This window comes from Anabrus simplex, chromosome 7 (assembly GCF_040414725.1).
Source record: "Anabrus simplex isolate iqAnaSimp1 chromosome 7, ASM4041472v1, whole genome shotgun sequence".
Taxonomy (NCBI): Eukaryota; Metazoa; Arthropoda; class Insecta; order Orthoptera; family Tettigoniidae; genus Anabrus; species Anabrus simplex.
The window spans coordinates 248345214-248366799 of record NC_090271.1 but is presented as its reverse complement, the minus strand read 5'-3'; positions in this window follow the sequence as shown (position 1 = coordinate 248366799).

Genomic DNA, 21586 nt, shown 5'->3' with positions numbered 1-21586 from the left:
TCTGTTCCCTTCCAGACCAGCCAAGATATATTCCCTATTTTACAGCTCCTGCTTAACCTGGTACACCCTCACCAGACAACATCAACCCCGCCAAGCACTCCCGACTGCAAACAGATACCAACCTTGTAAACCCCCCCCCCCCCCCCTGCCAAGACATCGCCTGCCTTATTTCCTCCTCACATGCCTTCTGATTCTTGCTAAATTCTCAACGTCTACCATCTCTCCCGGCCTTGCCCCCTAGCACTAGTTTACTAGATTTGTTAACAGCTCAGCGAAGAGGGGTTTTCAGCTCTGACATGGCGGACTTGCTCCGCCATCGACAGATAGATTTTGCCCCGCTAGTGCTACGCCATGATTCTGAACCAACGTCATCGTCACCGATGAGTAGAGAGGCCGAAGTGTGCCTCGGGACTCCCAAGTACGTGATCTCAACAAAAAAAAAAAAAAAAAAAAAAAAAAAAAAAAAAACAACACCTTACCGGTTTGCGTTGGCTATGAGTGGCGCCATTGTGTGTGCGTTCCCTGTACGAATTGCAATACTTGTGAGTAGTACCATCTTATGTGGACCACCGTGAGTCTTCGCTACTTTTGATCAGTACCCCAAAATGACAAATACCATGGTTCTACTTTACTCGCGACATGTACCATTCTGTGAGGCCTTAGACGTGAATTTAGCACCCCTTCAGACATCAAGCATCATTGTGCTTTATAAATGGTCCCTTGGTAAGTAATACTCTAATTAACTACCTTCTTTTTGAGTCTGATCCACTGTTTTTTTTTCTTTTGTAGAATTCATGCCCATCCATTCATTCTTCATGACATTTTTTATTTTATTTTGGTCAGTGGATGAATTTGAATTTTTTATTATTTCATTTCGTACCATTAGGGGCCGATGACCTCGATATTAGGCCCCTTTAAACAACAAGCATCATCATCAAAACATGGAACGTGCCAACATTGTATTGTAGTAAGGCATCGTACTGATAAAGCATCCGTGGCTCAGACGGCAGCGCACCAGCCTCACATCGCTGGATACCGTGGTTCAAATCCCGGTCAATCCATACGAGATTTGTGCAGGACAAAGCGGTGGCAGGACAGGTTTTTCTGCGGGTACTCCGGTTTTACTTGTCATCCTTCATTCCAGCAACACTCCACCATCAGGTGGCACAATTCCTACCTCACCGCAAGTTGGGAGCTTCATTCATCCCATCCCTGACCCGGTCATTGACTGGAAAACAGGTTGTAGGTTTTCATTTTTCATAGCAGAGAGATACTGTCACAATAATAGACAGAACTTTAATCGAAATCATTGATGAAGGTCTGAATTTTACTTACCTTAATGTTAGACAACTTTTTTGACATAAATATATCTTATGGCTGCAGGTCATCCGAAAAAAATATGTAACGTGATGCGACAAAATGTGTGACGGAAGTGTAACCATAGCAACCGTGCAGGTTGTGATGTAAGGCAGTGGTATTAAAACTTTTTGATTGGCGTACCCCTAAAATCCAACTGTTTAACCTTCGTACCCTCGAAGAACGAGTATATTGCGATTATACCAGAAATAACAAATTATTGCTGCTGGATGCCAAATAATATTAACTATCATCATCATCATCATCATCATCATATTCCGCACCTTAACCCGCCTACGCGCACCGAGGAACATGAAAGAGTTTTTTTTGTGTGTGTTTTTCGCTAGTGGTATTACGTCGCACCGACACAGATAGGTCTTTAGGCGACGCTGATACAGGAAAGACCTAGGAGTTGGAAGGAAACGGTCGTGGTCTTAATTAAGGTACAGCCCCAGTATTTGCCGGGTGTGAAAATCGGAAACCACGGAAAACCATCATCAGTGCTGCCGACAGTGGGATTCGAACCCACTATCACCCGGATGCAAGCTCACAGCCACGCGCCTCTAACCGCACGGCCAACTCGCCAAGTGAAAGATTTGTGGCCGGGGATTTAAGGTAGAATGATCTTCCTGACACCAGAGGATTTTCAACGCAAAATCCCACCCCAGAAACACCAGAAATCAAACCACGATCGCCGGGATGACAAGCAAGCAGCTAAGCCGCTACACCATCCTGTTCCCCAACAATAACAACAATGTATTGTATATCTCGTCGCTGGGCGAAAGAAACCTCGTAACTCCTTCGGAGTAAAGTTGAAAGAAGCCCAAAACTGAGCGGTGAGCAGTGGCCGAAGAACTGTTCCTGGCATTTTCATCGCTTAACGATAACCCAGTCCGCCTCTGTGGTGTAGTGGTTAGTGTGATTAGCTGCCACCCCCGGAGGCCCAGGTTTGATTCCTAGCTCTGCCACGAAATTTGAAAAGTAGTACGAGGGCTGGAACGGGGTCCACTCAGCCTGGGGAGGTCTCCTGAGTAGAGGTGGGTTCGATTCCCATCTCAGCCATCCTGGAAGTGGTTTTCCGTGGTTTCCCACTTCTCCTGAAGGCAAATGCCGGGATGGTATCTAACTTAAGGCCACGGCCGCTTCCTTCCCTATCCCTTCCAATCTTCCCATCCCTCCACAAGGCCCCTGTTCAGCATAGCAGGTGAGGCCGCCTGGGCGAGGTACCGTTCATCCTACTCAGATGTATTTCCCGACCCAGAGTCTGAAGCTCCAGGACACTGCCCTTGAGGTGGTAGAGGTGGGATCCCTCGCTGAGTCTGAGGGAAAAACCAATCCTGGAGGGTAAACAAATTAAGAAGAAGATAACCCAATTATTGGACCATTGGAGTCTTCTCTTCCCTTCTCAGGCAACGCAGCAATCCTTCAGAAGATAGATGGAGAAGCGTGGTTTTCTTGTGACTGGAATTTCTAGCTTTTCATTGCCTAGCAACGATATTTATACGAGTATTATTATGAATGGACCAATTTCTATTGTACCCTATACACTGGTGCTGAAAAAACTGAAGTGAATGAGTGGATTTTGAAATAAAAATTTTAAAAAAGAGAATTTCAGCATAAGTAAGAGTTTTTACATACCTATTCAATGGGAGGTACACGTATTTTAGAATGAATATTTTTTGCTTGCTTGTTGTTTTAAGGGACCTAACATCGAAGGTCATCGGCCCTATGTCCGACTCGTTGGCTGAATGGTCAGCGTACTGGCCTTCGGTTCAGAGGGTCCCGGTTCGATTCCCGGCCGCGTCGGGGATTTTAACCTTAATTGGTTAATTCCAGTGGCCCGGGGGCTGGGTGCTTGTGCTGTCCCCAACATCCCTGCAACTCGCACACCACACATAACACTATCCTCTACCACAATAACACGCAGTTACCTACAAATGGCAGATGCCGCCCACCCTCATCGGAGGGTCTGCCTCACAAGGGCTGCACTCGGCTAGAAATAGCCACACGAAATTTAAAAATCGGCCCTATGAATAGTTCAGCAAGGGGACTCTGTGTAGTGGTAGACAAAAATACTAAATAAAAACAAGATTTTATAGAAAATGAGCAGGCTCAGTTCTTTTCTGAACTGCTCACTGAAAACCGTTAGAAGCTAAGATAAATTTGCATACTCCTTGAGACGACCCAGCATATGCCGAGTGGTGGTACGCGTACCCCACTTTGAAAACCAGTGATGAAAAGTATGGATGGTTGGTCAGACAATGTTACCTATCAACCGTGCAGGTTATGTCTTATGGCCGGTTGCCATCTGAACTTACCAGCCGTTGATGGATGGCCATGACCGGAAGGCATATTTATGATCATTTGATTGTCGAAACGGGATATGTTGTTTCCTTTCTGCTATTTGTATCGTAGTATAATTAATTTAAATTAATGAATTAAAATTTTAATAGTATCTTAATCTGCTTTAATATATCTAAAAATTTGTACAATAAGTCTATAGAGAGAGAGGGGGATTGAGTCAATGGAGAACAAGATATACAGCACTTCTGCAAAACCATACTTTAGCATTTCTAGCAAGATAATTCAACAGAAAATCATGGACTTAATTGAAATAAAATATTGCTACCTCACCCAGCACGGAGTCTGCACTAGACGTTGCACCTATTGACTCATTTATTACCACCCAGTCGAGGAAACCTTATTGATATTTGTTGAATGTGTCAGAAATCAATCAATCAATCAATCAATCAATCAACAATGATCTGTATTTAGGGCAGTTGCCCGGGTAGCAGGTTCCCTAATCTATCTATTGTTTACGTAGATTTTGCTTAAATATTTGCAAAGAATTTGGAGTTTATTGAACATCTCCCTTGATAAATTATTTCAATTCCTAACATTTCGTCCTATAAACGATTATTTGACCCAAGTTTTCCTCTTGAATTCCAACCTGATCTTCACACTGTGATCTTTCCTACTTTTAAAAACATCACTCTGACTTTCCGTCTACTAATGTCACTCCACGCCATCTAACTACTGACAGCTCAGGACATACCACTTAGTCGAGCAGCTTGTCTCCTTTCTCCCAAGTCTTCCCAGTCCAAACTTTGCGACATTTTCTTAACACTACTCTTTTGTCGGAAATCACCCAGACCAAACTGAGCTGCTTTTCTTCGGATGTTTTCCACTTCTCGAATTAAGTGATCCTCGTTACGGTACCATACACTGGAACCATACTCTAGTTGGGGTCTTAAACAGAGATTTATATTGAACCCGAGTGACTTAGGCCCATAGTCAGTCATGATTTGATTGATAAAATAATATATGGTACATTTATTGAAATACAGAAGTGTAGTTGAAAATATTTCATCTGTGTAATGTCGAAAGATGAGCGAGGAAGGACGACAGACTGGAGCCTGACGGATTAGCTCGACACAACAACATTTAGCTACTTCACAGCAGGGGATCTCATTAGTTGGCGAACAGGGAAAATACAAGTCCACAAATAAGTCTTGGTCAGAAAGAGAAAGGGGGTAGGTGATACAAAGGAAGCTCGCAACATGAGTAATGCGCTGGGATATTTTTGGCAGGACGGAGATTCCCGTGACGTCATGGAAAGCTACAGCGGTTGCGAGGACATTCGCTAGCCTAGGTTCGGGCAGGTGGAGATTAAATCACGTGACCGCTTGCCGGCCAATCGCTAAAATTTGATGGAAGACTCAGGGATACCATCTTAAGGAATGATGGATGAGATATTCTCGTAACTTCAAAAGTAATCAGTAATAAATTATTGTGAGTACACGGATCGATGTAATGAATTTATTAGATGTCACGCATGGAAAAATAATCAATAATTATTGGCAAGTTAAATAAATCGAAGGCTGGATTTCTTGGAAACCAGACAGCTTGAATGTCATTGGCTGGACGAAGACCACGTTGTAAGGGACGCTTCCGAAGGCGCGAAATGTGAGGAGCTAAATCCACCCGTATCTCCTAAATCTGTGATCGCCAGGAGTTCATATTTAATCCAGCAAATATGCTAGCGGAGTGGATTAATTTTATATAAATTTTAACGTCCAATTCGGAGTGCAAGTACCGATATTAAAAATCCACCCCCTCCCTCAGGGGTATGACGTCAATGAATCCGCGAGGGAAAGCTTCATCCATATATACGGGACAAGGGATCCTCGCCACCACACTTGAAATGAATCTCTGGAGCTGAACTGTCGGTCGCAGCTAACTTCAAATTCTACGGGCGTACAGTAACTCAACATTTAATGGCGCGAGCATCCGCCAGTGTTTAGAAAATGTGATCGCGCTCAAGCAACATGAACTGGAAATAGTTAACGTAGGACAGTGTTTGCCAGTTATAAATATCAGTGAAGTAAAGTAATTGCACTGTAAGAGAGTAATATAAATTGTACCACAATAAGTACGTAAATAACATACTGTGTGACGAACAGTACTTTAAGGGAATAATAGCCTGTACTTTGCAATATCGAACCGCTATCATGAACACTTCAAGAAGGCCGTATGAAACGGGCGTATCGCGTCGGACGACAAAAATCGCGACGGGTGAAAAATTTGACACCTCGTCGTACGTGTCCAGGTCCATTGTGCGGTAATTGGACGAAGATTAAAATAGTGTAAAATATTAAATTTTTGGGTCTAGGATATTAATTTGTTGTATAAAAGTTAAAGTGTTCAGTGTTAATGTTGTCAATGGTGAAGTTTTGTGATAATTAAGGTATTAGTGTAAAATGGTAATGTGCCAGGAAATCTTTTATGGAACTACGCCATCAAGAATGGAGGAGTAAAATACAGAGAGGGGCCGAAAGGAGCCTCTCATCTGCAAAGCTGTAATGGAATACCGGGAAACTAAGATGAGTACTAAACTGTAAATAATATTTGGGAAATGTTATCGTGATGGGAAAAATGGGAATAATTTGATTAGACTTCGTTACCTTCTGTAACAAGATGAGTCGCTTAACGACCCCATCCTAAATTTGTAGCACGGATAGTAGTAAATATAACAATGTAAATAATCGGGTCCTTTTATGTATTCAGTTTGTTGTAGATGTAAATTTTGTAGATATAGAGTAGTACGTTAAGTCATGCATGTATTCTTATTGTCTTTGTAGTCAAGAATAATTTTCTTTACATTTGATTTTGGTTATTATAGTTAAATAGACCCGATATGTGTTTTTCTGTTTGTCACTTTAACGAGCGATGTAATGACATTGAAGGAAAGTCCAGCTTCGTCATACCAGTTGTGTTTTGTTGTTGATTAGTATGTTCACAGTTTCAACGTGAAGTTGTTAAATTTGTGAGAAGCGATAATAATAATAAAATTTCCAAGTAAATCATATCTGGAGTTGATTAGTGCCAGAATAAATCGAAATTGTAAAAGGGGTTATGCGTTAAACATAGTAGACATGGCCTACCGTGTAACAGGCGAAAATTAATTTTTTTAAATTAATCATAATAATAAATATAATAAAACTACTTTTTTAAGAAGAATTTATTTTTTTAATTTGGATATAATAATAATTCATGAGATATCGGAAATTTTGTGAGCCGTGCGTAATAATAAAATTTAAGTGATCAGGTGTTGATCTTGTCGGAAATCATTTAATGACGGGATGTCGTTTTTAATTCGGAATTAAAGAGTGTGGTAATTTAACTTGATAAATTAATAATATTGAAATTTAAGATCGGTGCTAATAATCCGTACATGTTAATGAACGTGTGGTTTAAATTACGGTCCAATATTTTTCTTTACGTATAAATGTCGTGTCTTAAAGTTGCAATTCATTAGCCGGAAAACGTAGGACTAATATTACGAAACCATGATTGTCAAATTTTGGTAAATATAATTTCAAGATGTTACGATTATTTGTGGAGAATGAACTAAGGCGTAGATCAAAATGAGATAGAAATGTTAAAGAATCTGCAGTCAAATAATAAAAGGTCGTACGATGTCAGAAGTGAATAAATAAGTCAGTTGATAATTCTGTGAGAAATAAATGAATCAAGGAATATTGAGATAGAAAGGGATATAAATTCCGTACGAGAGACACTTAGGATATTGAAATGAGTGTAAAATGTACGGGCAGTGTCACAGAGAAATACTGAGTTACGTAGCGGGTAGAATTCGAACCCGTGACAGCATGTACGAACTAAATAGACTGCACCGCTATTCGTCGAGATACTACGGATCTAAGGATAATGAGAGTTCAGAGTCCACATAAATGATCGTATAGTGTAATCATTGTAATGACGAGTAATGACAATCATGATGTCGTGATAATAATAATAAATATTGCAGATAAAGGTTTGGACCGCCTTAATTAAATGAGCGTTGATAAAGATGTTAAACGAAAATCTAAATGAGAATATGCAACCGATATAATAATAATAATGTAAGGACGATGTTAAATCATCGCGGTCAGTTTAATAATAATTGTCATAATAATAACAGTAATGATGGCGTTGGTTGATCAGTGAAATAATTATAATTGCGACCGATATCTTAATATATTTTGGCGGAAGTGACCGGTTCATTAATAATAATAATATCTTGAGTGACGTTAATAATAATAATATCTTGAGTCACCTATTCATTAATAATAATAATAACCACAAGAGGGATATACTAATAATAATAACAGTAATAACCATTTGTGTTTGCGTCCCACATAATAATGACGATATTAATCAAACGTGACAGTGCCAGGAACCGTTGAATAATAATAATAATAATAATAATAATAATAATAATAATAATAATTTCAGGGATGATAATTTCGTGGATAAATGAATATTCTGACGATAGTGGATTAAATTAATTGGTGACAACATCCTTCTATTCGTATGTTTGAAAAATAAGAATGATAAATATTATAGTCATTTGGTACCTCGTTATCGTACGGTTTCCGCACGGTATTTCCCACCGCTTCTCGTTATCTCATCTGTGGCAGTAGTCTACTGAGGCTACTTTGTCACATTTCAGATCATGTGTAAATAAAATATAAATGCTAATTCAGTGGTATGGCATCAGCTGGACATCGTAAGATAGGAACTGTCCGTGTAATCCATTTTTCGTAATTCACGAGAAACATTGCCCAGTCCGAGTACCGGTCTCGGAAAAATGTATATAGCAGGGGTACATCATCTTAGTTAAATCGAGAAGCCGACCGTAACATGGGTTATGCTCGGGCTCCCGATAGAAGGAAGCTATATCCTTGAACAACGGTTCGATTCAAATGGAATCGACCCATAAGTTATACTCCAATTGTAATTTCTTTCAGAAGCAACCCATCAACATATTGATACCACTTGCGGTATAGCAAGTGATTTATTTATGTAACATGTGTGGGAATTTAAATATCGTTGCCAAATGTATCAAAGTTTCGTACGTCGGATGGCGTAATAAACTGCTCCTTCTGGCAAATTATTTCAAAGGAAACCATTCTCATAATCTTTTTATTGTAGTTAGATGATGCCCTTTTTAAAGTTAACAGTCACTTCCTAGTCCTATCATGGAGTCCTTAAATTCAAGTTTACAATCGAGCCTTCCCCATTTTTAATTTTTAATTGCTCCGTTCATTCCCGTGTTCATTTATGCCGCTATATTTATATTTGATGACTTAAATAATGAACCGACACCCCTGAGATAAATGCTAGTCTGGGACTCGGGAGGTGGACGGGTGCAATATGTCATCTCCTTTACGTCTTTACTACAACCCTTCAATACCTTCATCATAACCATGTACAGAGATCTGTACCCTTTATTTCCAATCCCAATCCACGGCCACGGAGATCTGAATTGGTGAAGATCAGGGGTTGGTGGCCGTGGCCTCTACTAGGAATTGCCCCGGCATTCGCCTTCGTGGAGGAGAATGGAAAACCACGCAAAACCATTCTCAGGACAGCCAGTCGTCCCGAATGCAGAGCTGGACACTTGCATTGTCTTTGTTTTGCTTTGAAATATACAGTCATGTCCCTGTGGTTCAGATTCTATGTTAGACTGGAAGTAATGTGAGGGGATGTAAAACTACAAAGTTGCATTCTAGGTTTAAATGTCCATTAAGCATCCCCTCTCCACAGGGGCGTAACGAATGCGCTAAGGGCCCGCCTGTCAATATAATAAATTCTAGACCCCTCAAATAAAATGTAAAACCTATAAATAACTAATATATTTTTAATTACATCAGATAAAAGTAATGCAATATATTGTCAAGTTATATGAACAAATGGATTGTTCGTTCTTGTAATATCATTTAACCGAGCTCGATAGCTGCAGTCGCTTAAGTGCGGCCAGTATCCAGTATTCGGGAGATAGTAGGTTCGAACCCCATGGTCGACAGCCCTGAAAATGGTTTTCCGTGGTTTCCCATTTTCACACCAGGCAAATGCTGGTGCTGTACCTTAATTAAGGCCAAGGCCGCTTCATTCCCACTTCTAGCCTTTCCCTGTCCCATTGTCGCCATAAGACCTCTCTGTGTCGGTGCGGCGTAAAGCGATAAGAAAAAAAAATCATTTAATTGTTTTTAATGAACGTAGGTTTTCGTGGCTCATTGTATTAACATAAAGAAATAAATGTGTAACTGGATTAAAGTCACTATGTATATCGTCGTTGCCGGAACAGAACCTCCTATGTGATAATACTTTTGAAGGTATACTGATCCGCAGCACATACATTATGAAGAGCGAGAATGCCTTGGTCCGCCTCTGTGGTGTAGTGGTTAGCGTGATTAGCTGCCACCCCCGGAGGCCCGGGTTCGATTCCCGGCTCTGCCACGAAATTTGAAAAGTGGCATGAGGGCTGTAACGGGGTCCACTCAGCCTCGGGAGGTCAACTGAGTAGAGGTGGGTTCGATTCCCACCTCAGCCATCCTGGAAGTGGTTTTCCGTGGTTTCCCACTTCTCCTCCAGGCGAATGCCGGGATGGTACCTAACTTAAGGCCACGGCCGCTTCCTTCCCTCTTCCTTGCCTATCCCTTCCAATCTTCCCATCCCTCCACAAGGCCCCTGTTCAGCATAGCAGGTGAGGCCGCCTGGGCGAGGTACTGGTCATACTCCCCAGTTGTATCCCCCGACCAAGAGTCTGAAGCTCCAGGACACTGCCCTTGAGGCGGTAGAGGTGGGATCTCTCGCTAAGTCCGAGGGAAAAACCAAACCTGGAGGGTAAACAGATGATGATGATGATGATGATGAGAATGCCTTGACAATATTCACACAATATTGCACCTTAGATGACAGAACCTTACCGACCAAAGTTCTAGGCAAAAATATTTTATATAGGAGGTTTTGTCCCGGCAGCGACGATATTTATTTAATAAAGCCGAGTTTTCCGCCAAACTGCATTGGCCTTCATCAGGGCATGTGAAGTTCTGCCTCCGACAATGAGCAAAGAATTCTGCGTTGTCTGTGGCATATCACCCTTTCACACAGGTTCAGTGTTTAATAAAACATGTAGTCCTAATGCAATTCGATAAACTTTATTCCGCTCCTAAGCTCGTGCTTACAATTCCAGTATGTAAGACAGAACACGACATTGCCGATAAATATGAGATTTCGTAATCACTAACAAAATTATAAGATTCTGACAATAACCTCAATAAGAGCACATGTTAAATATAAGAATAGAAATGCACAACTAACCGCTGATTAACTTACGAAAAAAAAATAACTAACAACTAAAGTAATATTCGGAAAACAAACACGTAAATACATAAAGCAACAACAGCTCATACAGTACCACTCCGAATAATATCACAAAAGCGACTGAGAGCAAGCCAACCCACGTGGCGATAGCTTCCTTAAATGTGGCATCGTTGTTATCGTTACCATGGCAACAGATCATTTTCGAGCAGCGTTAGTCAACTTTTTCTCGCCAGTGGCGCTAAACGTCAGACTACAACTGTCATGGGCATTAGTATAGGTGTTCATAATTCACTGGTTTAATTTTTTCAGTTGCCGGGCTGAGCTGCTCAGACGGTTAAGGCACTGGCCTTCTGACCCCAACTTGGCAGGTTCGATCCTGGCTCACTCCAGTGGTATTTGAAGGTGCTCAAATACGTCAGCCCCGTATCGGTAGATTTACTGGCACGTAAAAGAACTCCTGCGGGACTAAATTCCGGCACCTCGGCGTCTCCGAAAACCGTAAGAGAGCAGTTAGTGGGACGTAAAACAAATAACATTATTATTATTATTATTATTATTATTATTATTATTATTATTATTATTATTATTATTATTATTATTCAGTAACCGACAAAATAAGTCTGGTTTATAATAATTAATTCCATTACAACACAAAGAAGTATATGAACATAATTATCCCTTAACTACTGACGTGAGGTCCCTGGGACCGTTCAGCCTCTAATTTTTCACCCTTCACTTGCAAAGAAATCTCTTTCTGTGTCTAGCTTCCGAATTTCCAGTCCTCTGTGTGTTCCTGTTGCGAACATCGCTGCCAGTATTTTCTGGAAGTGACTCTTATAACAGCTTGGTCCCTGGGACCTCACGTCAGTAGTTATGTAACCAAGAGCGATTCTTTATATTCCTCATTTGTGAGATGTCAACTTCCATACTGTAATAATTATCACTATTACGTGCCATCCTTAAAGGCATCGGTTCAATATGCAGTACTGCCAAAGATTTAAAAATGGCAGGAGTGCTGGCATATGGTCAAAATGGTACATGCAGCTCAGCTGAATGTGCCAGAAAGGAGCTGTACCACCTCGGGACGAGGACATGAATTTGCTTTTATTTTTAAACTCCACAAATTCGCATTAAATTGACATATGGATGATAATCCTGTACCGCCAAAAACGAGACTGCTGGACCCATATTTTCTAAATACGCAGACTTTTACTTTTACAAAAAATCTCGGGAGAGGAGTTTCATCTGTAAGGTGAAAATAAGTGTTGCACAGTTCTTCCTGTTGCGTGTGATAATTATTCTAAGCAACTTTTAATGTGTTCCGTTGTGTGAACACTACGGATAAGACACAGTTATGTAAATGTGTGTTACAGACTGCGAATACTCAGAAATTTCCGACGTCTCATGTTTGGTACCATAGAAACTGCAACCTTACACGTAATATTACTTTTGGTGCTTTAATATGTCTATTACCTGCTTATGTTTTATGTATTTTAATTCAGTAATGTGTGATTTATTAGGATACACGGTTAAAACATCAAAATGAATAGTTTGGCATTTTCTAGCCCATATTTCCAGTAGTGGTCCATGGGACCTCACGTCAGTAACTACGCACAAAATGTTAACGTTCACAGTTAAGGGTTGAAACAAAAACAGTTCAAAAATATCAAACCGCACAACTCGTATGAGTTGTCTATTATTCATTTCACGCAAAGAGATATCGGTCGAAACTGAGTTGACTGGCTGTTACTAAATCATATTCGTATTGGCATCATACACTATTGTCCAGTCCGACTCGTTGGCTGAACGGTCAGCGTTCGGTTCAGAGGGTCCCGGGTTCGATTCCCGGCCAGGTCGGGGATTTTAACCTTAATTGGTTAATTCCAATGGCACGGGGGCTGAGTGTATGTGTTGTCTTCATCATTATTTCATCCTCATCACGACGCGCAGGTCACCTACGGGTGTCAAATAGAAAGACCTGCACCTGGTGAGCCGAACCCGTCCTGGGATATCCCGGCACTAAAAGCCATACGACATTTCATTTACTATTGTCCAATAAATGTGTGATAAAACTTAAATCTTCAGCAAAATTTGTGCATAATACAATCTCAGGTGCACTACACATCAACAAAGTATCATTTTATTAAAATACTGTGTGGTCTTTTGGTAACAATTTACATTGCTGTAATTTTTTTTCAATAATTTGGGGCAGGTCCTTTGTGAGGAGCGTATCGTGGTGTTGCGAGAGATGACAAGGGCAACCATTGTGTGCAGCTAAGCTAGGCGCAACCAAGCGGTAATTCCTCTACGGACAAATTATAAATAAAAAGAAAAAAAACTATTTCGACTCATTCTACAAAACCTCTCTTATCATGTGCGTGCACAGTGACATTAGGCTAGATTTTTACTATTTTTTCGAGAGGAATGTGAGGGGCCCGTTAAAGGCCCGGGTCCGCCTGCATTGCAGGCCCTGCTGGCCCTAACGATACGCCCCTGTGTCTTAATAGATTTTCACATTCTTTTTGCAACACACAAGTATATCATTATTCTAGGGAGACCTCCTGAATGGTGCTTGTAATCTATCATTGACGGGCAGTATGTGTCCAAACATCTCCTCGAGCTCATTGAGATGCAACGATTTAATTAATTCCTAATATTTTGCTTGTATATCATCTCATGCATATTGCAGTTTCGTGCTAGATTCAGTTACAATGCGAGGAGGCCACACAAGGTGTGAAGTTTGTGAACTCAGGCACGTCTTGCTGTCGACTAAGTAATAACCTTGCCGCGAGTTTTATGGAAATTCACTTGATGTTTGAATGTAAGACGATAAATCTTTACGTTTTATTGGCTGCTGCGCATCGTACCAATGGTCCTCTCTTCCTACACATAGCCACTATGAAGCGATTCTGTTGCTCAAAGACCTATCTGGCCTTGAACCTTTCAAACCAAGAAATATGGTCTGAGAATAAACTACGTATTGCTGTTAACACTTCATGGGAAGGAAAGTTTAATGGTAAAGACTCTCCTTCAGCCGCTAGTAATACACCTTGAGCGTTTTCTCAGTTCCTGTAAGAAAAAGGCGCCATAATATGAAGAGCATCAATTTGCCTGTCTGGTTATTGTTGCAATGAGGAACAAATCAACGTGATTATCATTAATTTTAACTGCCCTAGGTGGATGAAAAGAACGCGCTACATACTTCGAGGTCTACGACGACACAGATTTTGAAACAATGCCCAAAAAATGTTTCGAATATTCTTATTTAGGACCGTATTCACCAACATCGCGTAAAAGCTTGTATAGTATTTGAGGCGAAGGAAACCGAGATAACAATTAAATTGATATTCACAAACACAATTTTCCCGGGAAATGTTATTCGGTAAAATAGGGACTCAAAGATAATGGTCCTTCGAGATGGCAGCTCCTAGACGACTGCAATTTTTAACTGAAAGAGTACATCATATTTACGACGAAAATGACCAAGATTATGCAATAAAAATGCACCCTAGGTGGACGAAAAGAACGCTACATACTTTGAGGACTACGATTACACAGATTTGAAAAACAAAAAGTTATCTGAAGCTTCAACACTGTCAGTCCTATCCATGACCGATCATAAAATGGAATTCCCGACGTATCGGCAGGCCTAAGATGAATTCTCAATTTTAGCTTATATCTGGTATGATACGCAACTTTTGTGATTTTTTAAATTAAGTACTAGGGAATATTACCATTTTTGACTGAAATTTACAATTTGAAATCAAATTTGTTTTCTTATTCTCTATGACGACCAAATTGAATAACAATTCCTTCTCTTGGAAAGCCATATTTCTTCGTTTCCGGTCAATAGCGAACATTATTTCTTTCTTTCTTAATCTGTTTACCCTCCAGGGTCGGTTTTTCCCTCGGACTCAGCGAGGGATTCCACCTCCACTGCCTAAAGGGCAGTGTCCTAAAGCGTGAGACATTGGGTCGGGGATACAACTGGGGAGGATGACCAGTACCTCGCCCAGGCGGTCTCACCTGCTATGCTGAATAGGGGCCTTGGTGGGGAATAGGAATACTGGAAGAAATAGACAAGGAAGAGGGAAGGAAGCGGCCGTGTCCTTAAGTTAGGTACCATCCCGGCATTTACCTGGAGAAGAAGTGGGAAACCATGGAAATCACTTCCAGGATGGCTGAGGTGGGAATCGAACCCACCTCTACTCAGTTGACCTCCCGAGGCTTAGTGGACCCCGTTCCAATCCTCGCACCACTTTTCAAATTTCGTGGCAGGGCCGGGAATCGAACCCGGCCCTACGGGGGATGCAGCTAATCACACTAACCACTACACCACAGAAGCGGACGAATATTACCTTCTTTGACTGAAATTTAGAATGTAAAATCCAATTTGTTTTCTTATTCTCTATGAAGACCAAATTCAATAAAAATTCTCTCTTGAAGGCCATATTTCTTCGCTTCCGGTCAGTAGCGGACATTGTTTATGATCAGTCATTTGCAAATACCGAATATAATTAATAGGGCCCGGATTAATATGTACGAAAAACTCCGAAAATATGCATGCACATATGCACTAAAAATGTTCTAAATATGCACTGAAATAAAACAAAGTACTCACCAGAAGCATTATTTAATTTTAACTCACCGTTAAATTGATAAACATGAAATAATTCCTTGCAGAATGATGCATGGCAGTAGGCTTCAACAGTTTTTCAATGTTCTCAGGAGTGAATGACACTCTGTTGTCGGCCAGAATTAATTTATACGCTGAAAATGATCGTTCCACGTCGACGGACGTAACTGGGCAATACTTCTACATTGGCACTGACTGCTCGGAACATTTTTCTGGCAAAGACTTTAGGCATTTTTACAGTTTACTCTGTTGAAACACTGCAATGGACGAAGAGCAAGTAAACAGATGAATGCAGTTGTTTAAGAAAACCTTTGAAAGCTATCGTAAGGAGGAGGAGGAGGAGGAGGAGGAGGAATGAATGTCAGAAAGAAGTAAATAGCTGTTTTCTGCCTGCTTGTATTGCGACACTGAAACCTTCTTATCCTTGATCAGGGAATGTTTCTTATGTTGCCAAGGTATATACAACATACAGAGTTCATTAGATTCTTAATTTCGTTCAAAAATCTTAGATAATTCATCACACATAAGAACAAATATGTCTGTATATGCACTAACGCTCAAAATATGCACTAACGATCAAAATATGCATTTGCATATGCGCATATGCATTTAAAAATAATCCGGCCCCTAGTAATTGAAACTTGTTTACATTTCGGTAATGAAGGTAGCACGTAGTCGTTTGTTTTCTGTGCGTCAGTGTGACAGACTGAAACTAAACTTTCTGTGTTTTCTGTGCGTTCTGTCTTGCTTCACCGTAAATGAGGAGCATGTCAACATACTCATGTGCTGAATACATAGCGAAGAAATGACCAGAACTTCTAGGCTTCACCAAGTGTCAGGCCACTACACATTCAACATGCATGCTATTGGTCGAATGTAGCACGAATGGTCTCTTATTTGATCCTCAACGTTTAAAATGTGAATAAAAATAATAATCGCTCGTGGGATTTGAACCCACCTACCAACACAACACGCGTCAATATGTCTGTGGTTAGTCCCTTCACCACGGTGATTGTTGCATTTATTTTACCACAAAACTTACCTGGTATAAAAGTACATCTCGCTTCACAAACTCACGCACGTTTTCTATCAGTATGCCATCGCTTTTAGCGATAATTTCATGACCAATCGAAAGCTCATCATTGGCATTTTACATAACCGTATGGCAGTTTGATGTATTGTGTAAATACCTGTCGCATACATGTTTTTGCAAAAGTCATGCAGTGATGACGCAGTATGTGCTTTAAAGGCGACTGTAGCTAGGTAAATGGCAAAGCAAAAATCGACCATTACCCCGCTGACGTTCGGTGGGATGCCTAACAGTATGAAACGTCAGGCGCGGCTGACTCACCTGGTATACAGAGAAAAACAACATGCAGTTAGCTACATAGAAGCAACAGAAACGCAACAACAGCACAAAGTAAATAATCTAGGATTTTGAATACAAAATTAGCGTTTATTGTGTGGAAGATCAGTGTCGTGCAAAGCCACCTCGGGCCCTGAGGTGTGCTTGAACATAACGAGACATATTCAACACTAAGGTATCCATCTTGTTTGGGGCAGAGTATCCCTCATTTTGACGACAGCTTCGGTCAGTTTCTGTATATCAGAGCAGGATTAGGTTCGCCGGGCAATTGCTCTCTTCAGTTCAAGCAACTCATTGGCCACTCCGGCTCGATGGGTACGAGCATTATCTTTACTAGCGTAAAGGCCTTGCCCACAGAGATAACAAATCCTGTATTTATAGGTTGGAGATATGTTTTCACTGTACTAGGCCAGCCATGTTACCCTAGCATACTTTCTGATTATATTAGACATGTGCACAAAATTACTAATTTAATAGGAGGCATTTCGGGTTTAGGTAACTTTATTCTACGGAGGTTCAACTTGTAGGATTCCAGAAGGATATAGCAGATATTTTTGATTCAGGCAGTCAAATGACTGTATCACTACTGATCTATCCAAGGCTTAAAACTGACCATTGGTGGACTTGGTCCACTTTGGTTGTGAACCCCCCATATGTAGAACCTTGCACGGATGCGGGTACCCGCGGATTTATCCGCGGATATCCGCGAAGTTAATGTTTTGGCGGATACAAACTGTATGGCAGTGAGGATAATTTTTCTGATAATTTCTAAATAATGGCGTTTAATGATTTTCACTCAGGTACGCTCTTATTTTTGCTTGTGGTTAGGCGACCCTTGACACTGGTATGAGAGAATAGTGATATATAAAGAGCCTTGAGACCATAAAGCCGAAAATCTGACTTAAGCCTAGCTCCTGTCGTCATTCAATGGAAGTAAGGAAAAAAGGTAAATACGTCGGTAGTTTTCGCAAGAGGAAGTCCCTCATGAACCTGTGACTATATGGTTTCTGATGCTAGGTGTCAGGCCTATTGTATTATGTTAACAGAACTATACGTTTCAATATCTTGGGTGTAATATCATCATCATCATTATCATCTGTTTACCCTCCAGGTTCGGTTTTTCCCTCGGACTTAACGAGGGATCCCACCTCTACCGCCTCAAGGGCAGTGTCCTGGAGCTTCAGACTCTTGGTCGGGGGGTACAACTGGGGAGTATGACCAGTACCTCGCCCAGGCGGCCTCACCTGCTATGCTGAACAGGGGCCTTGTGGAGGGATGGGAAGAGTGGAAGGGATAGGCAAGGAAGAGGGAAGGAAGCGGCCGTGGCCTTAAGTTAGGTACCATCCCGGCATTCGCCTGGAGGAGAAGTGGGAAACCACGGAAAACCACTTCGAGGATGGCTGAGGTGGGAATCGAACCCACCTCTACTCAGTTGACCTCCCGAGGCTGAGTGGACCCCGTTCCAGCCCTCGTACCACTTTTCAAATTTCGTGGCAGAGCCGGGAATCGAACCCGGACCTCCGGGGGTGGCAGCTAATCACGCTAACCACTACACCACAGAGGCGGACTGGGTGTAATATACTGTAGTTAAATATTTACAATATCCGCGGACATACATCTTGCGGATGCGGGTGCGGATGTGGATATTATTTTGTATATCCTAGCAGGGATCCACCCATATGTTGCATATGTATAGCGAACTTTACGACCGATGTGATTATGATGAGACAAGCAAGTCGATCGAGAAAATTCTTGGAAAAGTGGAAACGAGGACAACCGACAATGAGGTTGACGGACTCCATCAGAAAAGCAACAGAGTCATCGGTTGTGTCCCATTTGCGATCACTCCCATTAGAGTGGGAAAAAAAAGAATGTGAAGAAAGACCAGTTCGTGTCCCATTTGCGATCACTGCAAAATTATCAGCAGCCTATCAGGGTTTTCCAACGTCCATGCAGCAGGAGGACTGCTAATTAGGGCGCACTCCACGCAACCGTGTGATAAGGATTCTCCCAACCCGTCCCCTCTCTCTTGAACGTTTTTTGAGGTAATATTAGTCTATAATTTTTAACATACTGTAATTATTCCAGCTGTAGTCATCCATCGTTAATGAAGGTTTTGTTATCTGCGTGCTTACTTACGACATGCAGGTCATTGAGACGAAGAGAGGCAAGCCTTGTGCTTTATATTATGGATACTCTTACAGAAATTTACGGAAACGTCAGGGATGTTTGATGACATGGGCTTTTTTACCGCTGGCTTTACGTTGGACGGACACAGATAGGTCTTGTGGCGACAATGGGATAGGAAAGGTCTAGGAGTGGGAAGGAAACGGCCGTAGCCTTAATTAAGGTACACTTGCTTGTCGTGAAAATAGAAACCACGGAAAACCATCTTCATGGGTGCCGACAAGGGGGTTCGAACCCACTATTTCCCGAATGCAATCTCATCTTTTCGCGCTATCATTTTAGAGTTTTAATTTCTTCAACTTATTTTAATCTAAACATTTTCTTAACATTAAGTTCTGGAATCTTGAACATCTAATCGGAGCGTACAGACTAATTTTACTTGTCTAAGTGAAAGTAGGCTGAGTGCCTGCGCGTTTTAACGCGCTACGGCTTAGGAGCCAAGCTCTGCATTCGCGAAACGCGTGGGTTTGAACCCTACCGTCGGCTGTTCTCAGAATGAGTTTTGTGTGGTTTAATATTTTCACTTCTAGGCAAATGCCGACACAGTTCTTATCCACAGGCCAGAGCAGAGTCCTCCCACCCCCTTACCCAGTTTCAATCACCCATAACACATTTCATCTTCATTAGCTCCTCAACTGAGGTGTCGGGAAGGGCATCCGGCCGTACAAACATGCCGTATAAATTAATATCATCTAATACCCTAGCTGCCTCTGTGGATCAGCGGTAGAGTGTCGGCCTCCGGATCCCAAGATAGCGGGTTCAAACCCGGCAGAGGTAGTCGGATTTTAAAGGGCGGAAAAAAGTCCATTCGACACTCCATGTCGTACGATGTCGGCATGTAAAAGATCTCTGGTGACACATTTGGTGTTTACCCGACAAAATTAATTAAATCTCAGCCATAGACGCCCAAGAGAGTTTCGGTTTACTCGGTCTGCCACCTAGTGGGGGCCTAGAGAAAAACGGAACGTCGAAATTGACGAGCAGACAGCCAGATGGCGTCAAATTGAAATGTCTGCACACGGTGGCTGAGGTCATACGATTATTATTATTATTTATCTAATACCCATACATACAGATGGATGAGAGTAGGCAAATGAGACTGATCGCAAATGGGACGACACCGAGTCATCACTGAATGACCTGAATTGTCTAGTTGAAAACAGGATTCCCATCCGTACAGTCGCCTGGAATCGACGTCCACTTGTTGGCAGCTAGAAAGAGAGAAGTACTTAAAGTCAAGCTTCACGTAATTTACTGAAAAATATCATGAGCTTATGTTAAAGGGTACAAGTACACCTATATAAACGTGTTCTGTAGTTGATTCACGATCTACAACTGCAGGACACATAGATATCACAAGAGTCACTTGTTATGAATTCTTGCTATCGATCGTAACTAACACTGCCGACTGCGAGCTACCTGAAATCCGCACGTGCTGTCTAATAGTGAGAAATTTGACAGAAAAACTGACTCGCATCTGTTAGAACTCTTCTATCACGTTCAAAATGAATCTGAGATTGGTGTGAACTCTCATCTTTCGCACCGAAACATATGCGGTAGAAAGTTGTATTGTGCCGGGCTGAATAACTCAGGCGGTAGAAGGCTGGTATTCTGAGTTCAATTTGGCGAGTTCAATCCAGACTCAGTCCCGTAGTATTTGAAGGTATTAAAATCGTCAGCCTCCTATCGATAGATTTACTATCACGTTAAATGGCCCCTGTGGGACAAAATTTCGGCACCTCGCGTCTCCAAAAGTCAAGAAGTATTTAGTGGGACGTAAATCAAACCATTTTTCCCTTTGCAAAAAGAGAATGATCATAAATATGTCTCCCGGTCATGGCCATCCATCAACGCTGGTAATTTCAGAAGGCAACGAGCCATAAGACACAGCCTGCACGGTTGCTAGGTAACATTGTCTGACCATCCGTCTAAACCAGGGCCTCTCAGGGTGCATGCGCCTGGTGCGTGCACTGTGCACGGTGCAAAAGACGTCTTCGCTTGGTTGACCAGGGTGCAGAACCCCACTCCTCGATTTGGAGCAATAGCGCTGTCCCTCTCTTTCCCCCGCCTGTCTCGCTCGCTCCCCCTGTCTCCCTCTTCCTCACTTGATCCGTAACGCTCCAAATCCGAGCCGAGTTGAGCCGAGTTGAGCCGAGTTGAGCCGAGTTGACCCAAGCTTAGCCGAGTAGCCCAGAGACGAAGCGTTGGTCCGAGCCGAGTCGAGCCGAGTCGAGCCGAGCCGAGCGGGACTGATACACAGTGTACGGAGCTCTTGCGCCTCGATTTGCACGGGTGATATGTGGGGCGTCTGAGAGGCCCTGATCTAAACCTTACATTACTGCCTGCACAGTTGCAATGGTTTCGCTTTTGTC